This window comes from Grus americana, chromosome 11 (assembly GCF_028858705.1).
Source record: "Grus americana isolate bGruAme1 chromosome 11, bGruAme1.mat, whole genome shotgun sequence".
Taxonomy (NCBI): domain Eukaryota; kingdom Metazoa; phylum Chordata; class Aves; order Gruiformes; family Gruidae; genus Grus; species Grus americana.
Window position 1 is genome coordinate 18,336,352 of NC_072862.1, and position 15,497 is coordinate 18,351,848.

The 15,497-nt window shown below is 40.2% G+C and overlaps 1 protein-coding gene across 3 annotated transcripts in view; it reads left to right on the forward strand.

Annotated features, from left to right (window-relative positions):
• The first annotated feature begins 12,490 nt into the window (after nt 1-12,490).
• PRKCD (protein kinase C delta) overlaps nt 12,491-15,497 on the forward strand; it is a 64,952-nt gene continuing 61,945 nt past the window's right edge. For 2 of the 3 annotated variants that reach the window (XM_054838867.1, XM_054838871.1), the window contains exon 1: nt 12,678-12,800. The gene's annotated coding sequence lies outside the window, so the exon portion shown is untranslated. Of the gene's footprint in view, nt 12,616-12,677; nt 12,801-15,497 lie in introns of those variants that run through there. The other variant, XM_054838869.1, reaches the window with a different exon arrangement.

The following is a 15,497-nucleotide window of genomic DNA, read 5'->3' on the forward strand; positions in this document are numbered from 1 at the left end:
AAGTCCCTCAAAACCAACAGACATTATTGCTTTAGAAATTTGCGATCACATTTTACATGTTTTTTTCACTATGTAGTTTGCATCAGGTAAACACAGGTAAAAAGCGTACCAAATATTCTCTACAGTATGCACACTGAATACTGTACTAAAATTCCAGTAATAATAGGAAGGTTGTTCAAAGTGGCCCAAACCAACCATTACTCTCTCTCCTTGCCCTTCTCACATCCCAATCACTCGGAACATTTCCACAATTTCTGCCTATCCATAATTTTAAAATAGGGGGGAAAAAGAAAGTAATTTTGCAAATATCAAACATCATCACAGTTATCAGGTACAATAAATGTGACTTCATCTCAAGAAGGGTATGTAGCACTTCCTGTTATGTGCAGACCTCATGCTTTAATTTAAAATACACAGGCTTGGTATTCCGGACAAATAAAAAGATTTAAATGAACAGCTATTAAACAAGAGGTGAACCACAGAAGTTCAACATATATAGACCACAAAGTAACCAGAACTACCAAGAGCTAGTTACAGGCACTGGCTTAGTCATATACTTAGTCCCACGTTTTACAATAACCTGCCAATTTTTTTTTGTCTTGGCATTTGCTGCATACTGTTAATCTTTTGAATTACTATACATTCAAGTAGGTGGAATACATAATTGCAGGGGAATTCCATTGTAACTTATCATAAATGAATCTTACCACCTACTATACCATGAAGTTCCTGTTGCGCCTACAGATTAGTTCAAGTATTTAATTAATTTCTTACTAAAGTATTTGAACTCTGAAATTGTACATTTTCTAAAACTTGATAAGCACCTACAAGGAATTCACTTCAGAAGAATCAGTCATTCTTGCATTTTTAGTTCGTGATGACTGTACTCATGTGCTTCTATTTTTATTAAGATATTTCGTAAGTTACTAATTATTTGTATACCTTCCCTGATTAAATAAAGGATTAAGAATTAAAAATCACAACTTTATGAAAAATACTATAATTTAAGCATCTCAGTATTAAAACATTTGAAGAACAACTTGCATAAACAATATATTTACATTCCAATAACATGCCCCAGAGCACACACAATTTCTTCTCTGAGTATCTTGACATTTTATCTTCAGTTTTGGTATGGAGGCAAAAAAAGACGACCAGTGACAATTTGCATTTATTGAATAAAAATAAATTCACCCAGACCCTGCTAGAGAGCACTCAGGATGGATTCCTTCAACTAGTCCAAAACAACCCTCCTGTTTTGGCACAAGCACAGATCTTTACTAACTGTGGTTTACAGATTAACACAGCAATGAAGCCAATGTAAGATATTCTCACCAGATTTCATTCCTCCTGAAAGGTATCAGGTTAAGATTAAAGTAATACAATCTACAGAGGAGCCACACAAGCTCCCTGCCGCACCATTCTGGCAATATTCATCAGCTCTAGAGGCACTATGCCTAGCAGTAATTCAAGAGTTAAATATTTTGACTCTGACAGGAACATCTGTTTAAGCCTCTGCAAATTTCTGTCTTGCGACCATTTGTCCACCAGAAGCCGGACTAAAGCTAAAGAGATATTGTATATTAAGAAATACCTGTAAAAGAAGGAGCAAAGAGGAACAGAGTAAAAGGAAAAGACAAGGAAGAAAGGGTAGAGGAACACAGAAGCATACAAACAATACCAGTATGAGGAATATCCATCAGAAGGATATTCCCAAGAGGACAAAACCAGCAGGGAAAATCTCAGAGAAGAAAACAAGGTAAAGAATAGATGGATCCAAGCTGAAACATTTGGACACATGTGCAAACAAAGCTAGTTGAAAGCACACAGCTAAGTCTGGGAGCAGACCTCAGTGCTTGAGTCTACGTTAGATTATTATTGCCTGGAAACAAACCAGGTTTGAGTTCAGATTAGGATGACACTAAAGCTTTCTGCTATGTTATTATACTTCCATAATTCACTGCAATATCACGAGCCTATAAAACAAGTCCTCAGTTTCAAGAGGTGAATTCTTGGTACACCCGACAGATGAACTGGGATTCAATGAATGACATCTTTTCAATATGAGATACAAGGTGGCTGTGACCATCTTCAGGATTAGTATTTTTAAATTCAAGACTTAAATGTTTCTGAATGGAAACAGCACTCTGAAATCCTTTCTTCCTCCTACCCCCACATATCTGGAGTCAGAACTCAATTTATGAGAAAAGCAAGCTGGATCCTGAAAATATTTACTATTTAGAATAAGTTTGGTATTTACAGCTGAATCAATGAAATGCAGCAGTCAGCCCTCTGATCAGCTTGAAGATCCACAGTAGGGACACACAAATGCATTTAACTTCAAAGAAGCAATTGCAGTGTATGTGACTACGTGCATGGCTCTACTTCAGCAGACACTTACAGACATCATACTTAAAATTCACGTTTATTTGCACATGCCCAAAAAGACCTGAATCAAATGCAATTTAACCACTTGAACTCCACGTAGGATTGAAAGCTAATTCCATAAATTCAAAGGTTAGGCTCTTTGATACATGCTAGAATCACAACAGCTCCAGCAGACAAAAGGGAGAAATTTTGCTGCCTTCCTTCTATTGCGTTTTCCACTTACCCTACATCTCTCTCAAGCACAGAAACCCTTCATTGACCCTGTGTTATTCAATAAAGAGGCAGAAAATTGACCAGGTTTGTTTCAGGTTTTGGGTTTGGTTTTTTTTGCTGGGACAGTTTGCTGACATTTTAATGAGTTAAATCAAAACATGGAGTATTCCAGCAAGCATCAAAGCTGGCACAAGGTACTTAGAACAAGTAAGCAGGAAGACAGGAACAAGAAGATGAGGGATGATATGACTCCTCATTTCAGCAGCAGTGAGCTGTTAAGTCTGTTCACCCTGTGTTAAAAACTACAGAAAGCGGGCAGACATTTAGCAGGTTTGGGGTTTTTTTAACTTCACAGGAGCATCCAACCAGTTAAGTCACACTCAAGATACTTAAGTACCTACAACAGAAACCAGCACCTACACAAGAATCACCTCACCTTCACCTTTGTAAGTTCTGTGTACGAAGTACGTGTGTACACAGAAATAGGTCTGCTCAGACCTCCTGCCTATTCTCCAATAGGTTGAATGAAACTGATTTTACACATATTTGTTATCAAACAATTCAAGTCAATACTGTACTTCGAGAAAGTAGTAGAGATTTCTTTTTTCAGGGGAGACTTAAGGAGGCGTTCTGACCATTTGCTTTAAGCAACATACTCTCCTTCTAGTTAATGCAAAGAAACAGGGTCCTCCACAGGGCAACTCAGAACAGAAATCTGGGTCAGGTGCTCTCAATTGCTGGTAGAGGAACCTCACTTTCTGAAGAGGCCTAAGAAAGAACTATTTAAAAAAAAAAAAAAAAGAACTTGAAATTGAATATATCCCTACAACTTACTTTCCAACATGAAAGTCTAAGAATTCAGTCATTCCTATCCATTCCCAAAATGAAAAAATAGAATACTACGTATAATTATCTAAAAACACCACAAATCATTTTAATGATTTTTTTTTTCAGAACTCCTAGGGAATTCCAGTGCTGCTATCATCATAATTCCTCAGGGTGCTTAAAAATACATTAACAACTTTGTATTTCTTACAAGCATAAATGCAGTGCAGTCTAGGAATGCTATTATACCTCTAGTATAAAGCAATCACCTTTTAGCGGTGCACTTGCATGCTTTAAGTCTCACAAACAGATGAAGTTTTTTTAGTCATCATAAAACCATTCAAAAAGACAAGCATTTCTCTCCTGCTCTTCTAAAAAACAAAAACAAAGTCTATAATCTAGAACTAAAAAATGCAAGATAAATTTACATCACAAAAGAACACATTAAAAATATGTGCATGTTTGCCCTCCTACTTCCTAGATAACAGAAGAAATGAAACGTCATAAAGAGAATATAGATTTTATCCAGAAGAATTCAACTGTTACAGTTTAAAAAAAAAAAAATAATAAATTTCCTTTTCTTTCTGTTTACATTGAGTCTGTATTTTTCTTTTCTCAGGAAAAAGGCAAATGAAACAGTTATGAGGGCAGGTCAAGTTCAGGGAAGTACTCCTGAATGTCACATTTACCCAATTATCCTCAGAGGGCCAACTGAAATGGGAACCTCACCACAGCTACCTACAAGCAACTTTTTAGAACTTTTGCTTCTAGTCCTACTATAAACAAGCTATAACCTGGTGAGTGAACAAGACAAGTTTTTAAATAATTCTACTTTATAATCAACTTTAAAAAACCAAAATAAACTACACAATAAAATTATAGATTGACTATCCAATATCTGTATGTTTAAGAAGTGTGATCCCACAAAATCCAAAAAGGAAATCACTAAATTACATTATCTCTTTGAAATTCAGTGGGACTTTTTTCCCAGATATATATAGACTAAAACAGTATATCTTGATTTTCATCTGCACTTCCCTAAAGGACAGCTGTAAATACATGGATTTGACTCAGGCACACCACTAAATCTGTTCTTTTGCACAAATAGTGACACTTATTGCTTCTTCTGCAGAGTGCATTTATCTACATTTAAAAAAAGAATATAAATCCTTCAGTCAACCTGAATTCACCCTACTGCTTTAAAATATCCACCACTGAGAAGGAAGATATAAAATCATTAACAGAGAATAAACAATGGTTCTGAAATCCTTAAATTGCTCTAGAGTTGTTCTGAACCTATACTTTTTCCTAAAAGTGTGAGCAGGAAGAAAACATATTTAACTAAACCAGGAATGACTTCCTCTCTTCTACTCTGGGCCCACCTGAAAATGGAAAGTTTGGATAAATAAGGGAACTATCACCTCTCCTCTCACCTTTCTCCTCCAAATGATTTTATATCACTGGCATGCTCTGTAGAACCAGCTAATAAAAGCTTCCCTACCACTCTAAATCTGCATGTAGAATATATCCTATCCTACAGCCAAAAGTAAAGAAATGTTAAAAAAAAATTGCCTCCAAACACACTCTTGAAACTTTTGCAGAGTAAAAATAGTTGGAAATATGGGAAACCTATCCCTCTAAAAGTTCTGTTCTTGTCTTCAGTCAAATCAAAACCATTGGAGGAGTATGACCAATAAAGAAAAATAGCACCTATTTGTCCTTAGCAATAAAGTTTACTGTATTGACAGCGGGAGAAGGTGGCTAGTTAATATTTGAACATCTGAATCGTTCTTCCATTTACCTTTCTGTTATGAAAAAAACACAGGCACCTTTTTAATCATGAGAATGACACGTAGTGAATCATATTTAATATCAGACCAGAAAAAAAAGCATCTGTGGTGGTCTAAGACACCAAGCCTACTAAAATATCCTACATATTCAGGTGTGTGTGTAGATCATCCAGGCATGAATGATCATATATATTCGGGTATGCTGTAGAACATAAAATATATAAATAATAAAATATGTAATTATGCATAAAATAATTAGTTTACAAAAACAAAAGGGATCACAAACCTGTGAACGGGCTTAAATTACATACACTTAAAAATGTTTCCAAGTGGCATTACCTTCAAACACATACAGGGGCAGATCAACACTAACCAGAAATATGGGTGTGACCCCATAAACACTTTCTAAGTGTGGAAGAGCAAGGCCACACATTAGAATTCAGCAGACACAAGACAACATACTTGCATCAAAAAGCAGCAACTCCACAGCTTCTTTCAAATACAAGAATTGTAATGCCCCTCAAATTAATTTTTTTTTTTTTTTTTACAAGAAACATAACAGACTGCTGAGTTACACCAACGCCCAAGCTGCAGAGAGGTCAGATACGCAGCAGAATTTATTCAGGAAATATGTCTGCAATACTGGCTCTATTGCCTCTAACAACATGATCTATCTTCAGACACATTTGCTGCAGATGAGCTTTTCCTCTTCAATTCTGCTGCTAGCAGCCTCAATTTATTTTTATACAGTTAAGTCCTCAGGGAAAGAATCAATTTTTAGCCTATTACTAAAAACTAGAGTAAATATTCTCGGTGTCATTATTTTACCAGATTTTAAACAGCAACATCAAATCCTGCCACCAATAGCAGTAAACAAGCACTAGTACTAGGAGTTTGGTTCACTCATTATTTGGCAAGCTCAATGCAGAACTATTATTTCCACCAAACACTATCTCTCTAACCACCATGCAATGTGGGGAAGAGAGATGTGTTGACATCTCTCTCTGAAGTTGGGTGACTCAACATCTATGCCATGAACGCAGACATGAACCACACGGAGAATTTGGTGCAGTTAAAACTGTGACAGACCTAGGGCAAGTGACTTTAATCTTCCACCCTCCTCCTATGCAAACACACATAATCTATAGTTTCATTATTGATGTTTGTTTTCATTTTAAAGGTTTACTAGGGTTTATTTTGCATACTATCTTGTTTCACCGATACTACGCTTGGTCTTTGATAGCAGCATTTGCTGTACCAATAAAAATAAATCCTACTAAATGACTATCATAATACAATAACGTTCTAAATAGTATATGCCTGACTACAGGCAAATAGATCAAGGTGGACAGCCTGGAAGACATGAAAACAACATTATTAATCATAACTTTAACAAGGAAAAATACCCAAACCTACAGCCCAAGTAAAGAATTAATGTTTGAGAATTAAATGTTAGTTGGTAGCACTACCTGCCAAAAGTAAGCTGTTCATTTGCAGTGGTCAAACTATACTTTAAAATTACACAACTGACCAATGAAAGTAGGATTCAGGTAGTCCCATATCCTCACACCAAGTCACAATAGGACATATTTTTCTTTCTGCAAACAAAGCCTTGTTCCAGTCATGACACAGGACTGATCCATGTTATTGTTTGCACAGTCTGATAGTATAGCTAAAGCATTTTAAGTAGACAAAAAACCCCACATGCTAACGCCATTGTGGTTTGCATTTTTGGATAAGCACTTACACTGATAAAAATAAAAAACTTTAGTTAGTAACTTCTGACCATCTGACAGTAATCTGAAAAATAACACTAGCCCTTTGTCCCAGGGATGGGGTGGTCCAGGTACTACAGCTCTCATCACTGTGCCTTGCATGCCCTGCTCATTCACTGAAGAGAGAGCAGGCCAGAGCAGACCTTCCCCTCCCTGCTGCCCACTGCCAAGAGCGGGGGAGGTGGGGGTAGAGCAGGACAGGAGCAGAGAGCAGCCACACTCACATACACAGTTCCCCTAACAGCCATCCCTTGCTGCCATTGTGAGTGACAGACGAGCAGCCTGACCAGCAGGCCTTAACCTTCTGTTCTAATCCTTGAAGATTCACAATGAACACAGCACAACTGTAACCCCTGGAAATATCCATAAATGACAGAGGTTTTGTTTTGATTTTAACCCTATGTGCATTATCCTAATGTCTTACCATTTCATCAGATAATACCATTTGACAGAATGTCCTCAACATTGGTGCTCCCGATACCTGACACCCTTGAAACATCACCTTTAAAGAAAAAGCCATATTCAGCAGATTTATGTGCATCAGGTGATTGCATGGTAGTTGCTGAGACTCTTCATTCCTCTCAGGTGAGCAGCAACAGCATAAGGTACCACCAGCTGAAGTCACTAGGCCTAAATTCATTGACTTGAAGGTCTCCAGCTTATTCTTGTTGATTGATGAGACAGCTTCAGCTGCGAATCAAAAGGAATTTGGGAAAACAACCTAACCATTACTCCCCCTTGCCTAAGCCAGTGCACAGAAGTGAACTGTCTCTCTAGTCCCTCTGTTCTGTACACAAACAGGATCTTAATCTCCTGAAGCTTACATGAACACCAAAAAAATCAAATGGAATAGTTTCAAGAGAGCTTAAAAAACAAACCAAGAAATTTTTAAAAAAATGATGCTTCTGTTCTTTCACAGCACAATTCTTTCTTCAATAGTCACAGAAATGTAAAACTAACCATGAATAGGACTGTGGCAAGTGAGAAAATTGCATCAGTCCACACTTCCTTATTCTACCGTCATATTAACTTAGCAAAGCTATAAGGGGAAGTAGAACACTTAAATTGCTCAAAATCAGCATTGGCAGCTGGCATATAACTCATGTAAGGGTGTGTGTGTGCAGTAAATACCATCAAGTATTTTTTTTACTGAAAAACATAGATTAAGTCTACTACTACAGTCTCAAATGTTCAAAATGTGGGAATCAATCTCCTACCCTCAACAAAAAAAGGCAGCAGAGGAGTATTTGTAAGACCTTGACAGATTTTGGGGTGCCTTTTATATGTAGCCCAGAATTTCAATCTTTTAGGAACTCCTAGATGACATTTGCAAATAATCTATACAAACACATAAAACAGATTTTATTTAAGAGGCAAAAGTGTCCAAGATTTTAATGTAATTAATTTCTCAAGGGAGTAGAGCTTTAAAAACATCAGACATCACAAGAATTGGCAATGGTCTAGGCAGGAGTCTCAGCAAAATTGTCAGGAAACTATTTTCTTGCCTGGTTTACAAGTGAATCATATATAAACGTTCCTTCAAATGAGTAAAACTGCAGCGTGGTTGGGACATAAGACATTTCTCAGTTTTAATCTCAAATTCTTAAGACTCACATCTGATAATAAATGCACTCTGCAATAAGTTGCATATACAAATATGTAGAAATTCACATGCTTGCATCTGAATTCAGAATCTTCCCCAGAACTGTTGACTAACTTATACATCTCATCCTTCAGGAAAAACAAAAGAAATCCATCTTTTTTTTTAAACTCTACTAAGCACAGAAAATTATGCAACTGCAAGTTCTAAAAAATACATTTAAATAGAGAGATGATAGCTCCTCCTAGATGTCTAACCACAGTGTCTCACCTGCTGATAAGTCTTCCTGACCCAATTACAGCTCTACACAGGCACAGCAGCTTGCTCACATGCAACATGCACGGAAGGAAACCCTTAAAAAGCATGAAAGATCGACTCAGCTGCAAGTCACAATAAATGGCATGCTGACTAATACAAAGAAGAAACCCTTCCTTAGTTAATAGAAAAACTGCCAAGATAAGCAGTAGAAATCAATTTATATTATCATCAAAAGAATCTCTAAAGTTGCAAGACCTCAGGAAAGGAAGGGTAATTTCTATTTCACTTGGACTTCAGTCCAAGTATATGGCAGCCAGACATTCATATGACCAACTTTGGTATCTATGTCATTGCTAATCCATAAAGAGCTCATGTCCTTCATGAAAAAGATTTGAAAAACTGGAGGAAAAGCGTTATAGAGAACACAAGACATTGACCTCAACCTTAAGAACATAATGTTCAAAACACTTCAAAAAGTAAATCTACACAGTAAACCCATGTAGAAGGTAATGGGTGGAAACTCCCATCACCACCAGACTCTTCACACCCCCACTACTATCAGAAAAGAGGAAATGAGAGCAGGCATTTGGTGGTTAGGCTTGGGAAAGAGAGACCAATGAAGTCCTGTTACAAAGCAGGGCTGTGAAAAAGAACTTGGTAATAACTGCCATGATTGTTTTCTGTTCTGAAATGACAGTTCTGCATAAGTAATCATCTTTGCACAAATCAAGTATCTGCCATCAGAATTAAAATCAGGTTTGTTTGCTCAAGGCAACAGGTACTGTAGATACTGTGGTTCAGGTCACAAAATGTGATTACACACTTTTGCAAAATTGTTTTGTACCAGTCTAGCTCTGAAATCTTCAGGAAACAAATTCTTAACTTCCATTACAAATTTTTCACTTATATTTGCTGCAGAAAGTTCTCTCTTTCTTTTTTTTTAAATATATGCATGTGAAAGGGCTCGGAGTCACATCACCCCTTACTGTCATCTTGTCGTATGGCAAAAATTAAGTGGCCCCAGGCAAAGCAGGTTTTCTGGATGGGGAAAATTCAAAAGAAAAATCCAGCTGCAGGAGGTCCTGGTAGTTTATCTCCTCCCAAAAGTTTTCCTGTACCAAAGCAGTGCCTTACCATGGGTTTGGGAGGCATTGGGCTGTCTATCCAACTACCCAAGAGATGAAATATAACAAGAAAACAGTCTCAAGTTGGTTTAAAACAAAATATCTAAAGGCACTTTTCAGAAGAATGGACCACAGACAGTAATGTCCACATCCCTGTGCCCCTGTCCCTCTCCACATCCCTGGTTTTGTGATTGACCTGTTATTTTCCAGCAGTTACCCTGCAATCTCAATGAAATCCAGCCTGCCTTACCATTTATCTAGAAGCTGACACAGAGCACTGCTAAAGGCTGTTCATCAAGAACCGACTGTCATCCTCTTCTCAACTCCACTGCCTGTAAATGTGTTAGTAAAGCCTTCTGAGCTGCATTAGAATCTATTCTGATGAAAGACAATCTCCAACTGTAAGAGCATTACCATGCATTTTGCACTGCTGAGTTTTAAAAGCAAAATTACAGAAAATAATCAGTCAGCAAGAAAGTCTCAGTACCAGGAAACACCTCAAATTTCTAAAGCCACGTTTCTGTATTAGTTGAGAAGATCCTCCATTTTATTTCCGGTGGATCAAATTTTTACATTTTTACTCAGTCCTCAGGTTCAACTTGAGCCCATTGACTGACTGAACAAAGACACAAGCAGCAAATCTCTTTAGGTCTTGCAAAATTTTCACAACCCAAACGAGAAAAGAATATTTCTTTCAGAAAGACTTGGTCTAAAGTGATGCTCTAAATAATTGAAATGCAACAGTAGTTAACAAATGGCTTGCTGCAACATTATATGGTAAGTTGAAAAACCAAAATGGACTGTCTCTGACCACTTACACTCCATTAAATACCCAAAGAACATGAAATTAAATGAAATGCATTTTAAAGCACTTTGTTTTGCCAAACTTCACTGAAAGTATCAAAATCAGGAAAACTGCTTGGCCACAGCTAGCTTCTGCTTTTCCCCCTCATTCAAACTAGTTTTAGTTTTGCTTTTATAACACAACAGTCACAAATTGCTCATGCATATAAAGTTCCTCAGATTACAGCATAATAGCAATCTACATAATTTTAAATGAGGGCCCTCATGTGATTTACAGTTAATCAGATGATATTCTGTCCCAAAGCAGGAAAATATTGTTCGTATGGTCCAATTAAAAAAAAACCCCACACTTAAACATGCACAAGAACATGTATCTGTACAAAATGCTACATAGTTTAATTTGCAGCAGAAGTAAAAAAGAAATTACCCAAGACAACTCTGCTCCATTGCCTTCACCCAAACTGTGATTACCATTCTATCCACTAGAGCTCTCAGCTGATGGTCATTTTGTTTTAAAATAAGTCACTTCAAATTAAACTCTCCCTACATAACTAAACTATTGACAAGGCTGATTTATAAACACATTATAGCCTTTCAGATTTGATGTCAGAACAACTGAGGAACTTCCTCGTTACCTCATGAATATCAAGTGAAATGCTCTGGAAAGATGCTGGACACCAAACAGATGGAATTTGGCTTTTTAGAGATGACTCTGCAGCCATTTAACAGCTGGGTCACAGGCCCCAGCAATGCTCTGACACCCTCAGCTGCACACTGTGGCCTGGCACCTGCCTGGAGAAACACCCGCAGTTACCACAGTGTCACAGAGGCACGAAAACACACTGCGAGTTTCAGCACTGTTTTCAGCTAGGGCAGAATGAGATCATTTAAGATGAAAACATGACAGTAATTACACCTGACCTGCATGAGTTAAAAAAATATGACAAAGGTCTGCCTTGGAGTCCTACAGTAGGAGTACAGTGGTGTTTTCTCTGGTTCTTACACTTCACACATTCCTGTGCTGCAACCCATCCCTAAAACATCTCATTTTAACACTGACAATTGCAGCACCAAAGGTGTCAAGAAAAACCAAGCCTCATTGCTCCAAGCAGAATACAAACTCGGGGAAAGCCCTGACCCGGACCCTGAATGCCCTATAGATGCGTCTAGCTTCAGGCACATCGGCAGAGGCCACCTCTGCGGTAAAGTCGCTGAGGTGACAGCAGTGCTCACAAAGCTACAGCCCACCCAGCTTTAGCCCCGTCACTAAAACAACATTCACGGCTTTTAAGCCACCAAAGAACATTTTAAACAAAGGCCTAGAAGAGACAGCGCGGCACAGAGGTGAGGAAACCCAAGTGCTGCTCCCCGCCAGGCAGAGGAACACTCTGAGCGCTCACCAGCTGAGCTCCAGCTCCTCAAACCCAGATGCTCTTCGGTCTCAGCGACCACTGGACCAAAAAAAAAACCCCAACCAAAAAAACCCCCAAACCCTAAAAAATAATTTCCTCATCTGAAACGCGGCCCAGCGCCCGCAGGACCAACACTGCCCCGGCCACAGCCTTCCCACCTCGGCGCTGGCGCCCGGCCACCCCAGGGCTCCCGAGGCTGCCGCGGAGGCGAAGGCTGAGGCGTTTCCACACGCAGCAGCCGCTGACGGGAGAGGGGGGCGAAGAGAAGGGGGGGGAAGGGGAAAGGGAAGGGGCCGCGCCGGGGAGCTGCGGGACAGGGCGCCGCAACCACCACCTCTCCTCAAGGCGAGCGGGGCGGCGCTGCCAACCTCCCTCAGCACCTCCGGGGCGAGGCCCGCGCAGGGGCAGCTGCAGCGGAGGCTGCAGGTGAGCGCGCGGCCCGCAGCTGCACCCTGTGGGCGGAGCGTGGGGCGGGGAGTGCCGGGCTGGGCTGGGCTGGGCCGGGCCGTGGCGGGGTCCCACTCGCTCTCTCAGTCACTCGCTCGCTCTCTCTTGGGACGGCGACCGAAACTCGGCAGCGGCCGTGGCTCCCGAGGGTTCCCTGGAAGTGGGTGAGTGCCGGTACCTGCCCCCGGCGCGGGGGCTCCCTCCGCCCGGCAGTTCCTGCCCCGCCTGGCGTGGGGTGAATGAGGAAGCGACACGGGCTCCGGCTCCCTCTGGCTCGGCCGGCTTCCGTGGGGCTCCCGACGGGGAGAGGGGCGCTCGGCTTCGGCCGCCGCCGGGCTCAGCCCGCTGCTCCGGCGTGTGTCCCGGCGGGTCGGGCGTGAGGGGCGGGCGAGCCGGGCAGCGCCTCTCGGCGGGGCTGCGGGGCGAGAGTCGGCGGGGCTGCCTCCGGCACCGGCTGCTGCGGGGCTTCCTCCTCAGGCGCGCCTCCATGTTGGGCTCCGCGCCCCGGGGCGAGGGGCTGCGGCGGGAGCCCCGGGGGCCGGCTGAGCCCTGGGGCCGGCCCCGCCGCGGACTTTCTCCACAGAAGCCTCCCCGTCGCCGAGCTCGGTGATGCTCGGGATGGGGCCGGCCCGTTCGGTCCGCGGGGAAGCGCGACCTTGAGTGGGGAAAGTCTGTCAGCCTCTGGCCGGAGGGACGGGCAGCGTTGGCGGGAGGGAGAGGTTTGTGCCCCGTGTGAGGAGGAACGGGATCCCTCCGGTCCTTGACAGAAACATGGAGTTTCCTCATAGCAGAAATGCCAAGTTTGATAATACCAACTTTTTTTTTTCCCCACCCGGCCGCATTGATACTCTTTCTCTTTCCCGTATGACAGCGAGTTTGAAGCAGATAAAATGCATGGTCTTTTAAATGGTCAGGTTTCCAGCTGAATGGCGACAGACAATGAGAAATGAAGGAGCAGGAATGCCTGTTGCTTTTGTGTACATGCCAGGCGTGCATCTCTTGAAAAACAATTTTCAGTTCATCACTAGAGAATTCCCTGTTTGCATTAGGGTATGAAATATTAAAATAATTGAATTATGGCATTCCGTGGTTACATCTGACATCTGTTTACTTGTGGGCTCTGACTATTGCACCACTTCACTTCTAGACTATTCAAGTAGCGCGGAGCAGAGCGTTAATCTGGATCTAGGAGCTCTTGCAGGACATTTATGTGCAAGGATGATATTGCTGTGCATCCCGTCTCTTGACAGTTGGATGATTCCAAGGACAGAACTGAATCTGCAGAGAAGATAGGCGTGGGATAATCGGTTCTCATGCTAGATTTCTTTCTAGTTTTAGATACTCGTTTAAAGCCCAAACTACAACATTTAACTTCTCTACAAATAGTCTCTGTCAAAATCCGGGATGCACTTGTGTGTTTAGTTTCTTTTAAACCTTATTTGGGCCTTGGCCTCTTACAGTCATTAGTCCATTAACAATCTAATAAGCCAGCAAATAACTTCTTCAGCTTTCCATCTATCAAATAATGCCATGCAGCATTGTACTGCTCAAATAGACAGCTATAAACAAATATAAGCAATATAGTGTTCTGAACAAGAGACTATGAAGTGCTTCTTAAGTGGTTAAGCAATAATTCATAAACATCTTTTTAAAAAAAGCATCTATGCAGCATTTCATGTTTATTTTAGTTTTTGAAAATGGCTGTATTAAAAATTAGATATTTGTCTTTGGACTGATAGATTTAGGTCGCCCCAAGATACTACTATGGGAACTTGCAAATACTGAGGAAAAAGCAAACCTCAGGCTGCAAAACAGATTTGAGTGGGTTTTGGTTTTATTTTTTGGTTTTCTTTTTTCAAAACTTCTCTCCCTCACCTTGAGTTTCACAATAAAATGCAGGTCTGTCCTTTAGTTAAAGAAATTATTAAATGCTGGCATTTCCAATTTCCTTGATCCACATAGTTTTATTCGAAGTTATCTCTTTGTAAAATTGAATATAGCAAACTTCTAAGTACGATTATCGGAATAAAGTACATAACTTTTGAAGGTTTGACAGTTTAAAAATTGAAACACATAACAAGGTATTTCACTAGGCATTATTTTATGTATGTAACGCTAAACATAAAAAATAGAGGTAGCATGAAAGAATTAAGAGTTAGCAATACTTTGAAATTTTCATCCTACATCTCATAATTCAGATTTAGATATGAAGGAATTGCTGCCACTCAGTGGCTGATACCAAAGTATAGGTAACTATGCTCTGTTACGCAGCCATGATGTATGTGTGGTTAATGAGTATGTAAGGTAATTTGTTTGGTGAATGTGTGTGAGATCATTGATCAGGAAGATACTCATATTGTTCTGACCAGAGAAGAGCTCATTCTCAAACTTTTTTCCATTTTGTATTTCATTAATTATAACCCATCCTTTCATTAGGTGTAATTATACTGTAGGGTCATAATTTTCCTATTGAATGGAATAGTGAAGTAGTGTTATATAATAAATTTGGCTTTCTGACTGCACAGCATAGTTGAAAAGGTACTCTGTAAAGAAGGAATTATTTTTAAACTAGAAACTATTTCTAAACTAGAGAACTCCTGAAATATTCTTCTAACAGGTACTTCTGTTAAAGAGAAATCTTTAGAAGAATCTTTCAAAGAAAACTCGGCTATTTGATGCTATATAGATCAAGGAAATAACAATAAAGCCTGGAAAGAGGACATCTTTTATTAAAATAAGTGATTTCCTGGGAAAAGCATAGAAGCGTTCAGGCCTCTGAGTCTATTTTGATGTGGTCTAAAAGCCACAGTCATTACAATTAAAGTTCATGTCAAATTGAGTACTTCAGGGCCTAATAGTTT